Source organism: Arachis duranensis, chromosome 6, assembly GCF_000817695.3.
Source record: "Arachis duranensis cultivar V14167 chromosome 6, aradu.V14167.gnm2.J7QH, whole genome shotgun sequence".
In the NCBI taxonomy this organism is placed as follows: Eukaryota; Viridiplantae; Streptophyta; class Magnoliopsida; order Fabales; family Fabaceae; genus Arachis; species Arachis duranensis.
In genome coordinates this window covers 11709400-11711710 of record NC_029777.3, presented here as the reverse complement: position 1 = coordinate 11711710, position 2311 = coordinate 11709400, and positions in this window count along the sequence as shown.

Sequence of the window (2311 nt, the reverse complement as noted above, 5' to 3'; positions counted from 1 at the left end):
AAAAACATTAATGTTAGTCTAATATTACCTGAGATTCTATATCACTTTTTGCCTGGAGGGATGCAAGGTGCGTTCTCATCAAAATGTATTCTCCTTGGCCAATCAGAGTGCATATCTCCTCATACTCGTCAGTATTGCCCTTTGCATCTTCCTTCAGTCTCGTCCCCCAGATGTAGCACTTTTGTTTCATATCATCCGGAATTTGATTTATTCCCCCAGGAGTTTCATACTTTGCAGAAATTTCTCCCCCAGTCTCCCTTTGAATTTGTGGACTTTCGTCTTTTCCCTTCGCCGCACTGCTTGCTAATTTTTGGACCAAACTGTCTAATTGTTCTAGCATAATTGCAGTTTCTGGAGATTTTTCCCTTTCTGTCTCCTGCGTTGACGCCCCCTCCTGGCTTGAATCTGTCAATCCGAGGCTGAATGATGGCATCCCCGGATCTGTTTTAGGAACATAGCTTGCTGTCCGTGCCATCATCAACAGGGCAGCAGCGTCCTCTGCGTCTGGATGACTGCGTCATTATGTATACAGCAGCGTCTTCTGCGGCTGGATGACTGCGTCATGATGTATAAGAATAAGAGTAAGAATAAGAATATACGGATGATAAGCAAAGATTGATTTTAGTCTGATGAACTTACATTTTAGTTGGAGCTGGGGGAAGCGTGGGTGTGGTTTCTTGAAGTTGTTTGGGGGTTCAGGAGTGCTGCACAGTTACACAAAATTAATCATGGCGTAAAAAAAAAATTGATCAGGAACAATATACACCCAAACTGTTAGCAAATATACACCCAAACTCTAAACAAATATACACCCAATACTATTTCTTACGTTTCTGTAGTTCTTTCAATCCGTAGCATAGGGGTTGGTTCGACATCTGTGTCAGTGGTTGTTTGGGATGCCGGCACAAAAACCTGGATCGGGACTCTAAACAAGAAGAAAAATGAAAGGTTAACAACGTATTTGAAAATAATAAGGTTATAAGGTTGAAATATTCTTGGAAAACTCACACTGCAAGCGCTTCCGACGGTGTTTGTTCCCTCACAACCATCATATTCGAATCAGTCGGAATCAACCTAAAATACACCCAAAGAAGGTCAAAAAATACACCCGAACAATTCAAAAAGAAGACGGGCTTTGTTTTTTGAGAACTTACATACTTGCAGTTTTTGCTTTTTTTGCTGCCTTTTTTTCTTGAATAAAATAATAAAGGGCTTTTTTTTTGCTGCCTTTTTTTTTGAATAAAATAATAAATGGCTTTTTTTTCTAAAAAAAAATATATACAGAATTAGAAGTAGAAGGTAATAGAAGAATAAAAGTAATGGTTATTTGAAAGAGAAATTACATGCTCTGTGACGACTGGTTTACACTACTCTGTTCTGTGCGTCCTTGAGAGGAAGGATCATCACTTCCCAAGTTCACAGCTGGTAGTCTAAACAGATTTCATGTTATTCAGACAAAATAAGATACAGGTATAAAATACACCCAAATGAATGCACGAGATACAACCAACCGAATGGACAATATACACCCAACAAAACAAACGAAATATACCAACTTAGTAAACAACATACACCCAACTTGATCCACAAAATACACCCAAATGGTTCACAAAATACATCCAAATCTCAAATAATAACAAGATTTTATTAAATAATAAAGCTTCTTACATTTCAGAGGACACATAACGACCTTCTGTCGATCGCAGGTCAGCTTGGTTCTCCCTGCGAAACAAGATACAATTATTAGCAAACAAAACACACCAAAATCTCAAATATTATCCAAAGAAGTGCTTACTTTTTTGGTGTTGTTTTTGTTTTTTTCTTTTTCTTCTCCTTCTCCGCAGGTGATGATTCTTCGCTCCTATAAGTTAATAATAGACACTTCAGTTAATACACGAAATCTTTATAATGAAGCCAAAAGAAAAGAGTAATAATTTCAGGACATTACTCATCACTTGGTTCAAATTCAGATTCTGAATCAGAATCTGACTCCTCTTGCCTCTGCTTTCTTTTTCTGGAGTCCATTCTGGAAGGCAAACAATCATCATTTAGAACATACTAAAAATACACCCAAATGAATTCACAAAATACACCCAACTGAATATACAATATACACCCAACGCAGCAAACGAAACACACCCTGCTTAATAAACTACATACACCCAACGTGATCAAACAAAATACACCCAACTCGAAAAAGAAATTACACCCAAGTATGGTACTTACTTTTTCTCCTTTTTACTGGGGTGTTTTCTTCCTGAATCCTCTGAGTCTTCTTGAGCCTCAGACTCAGAGGTAGAAGTGTCACTGT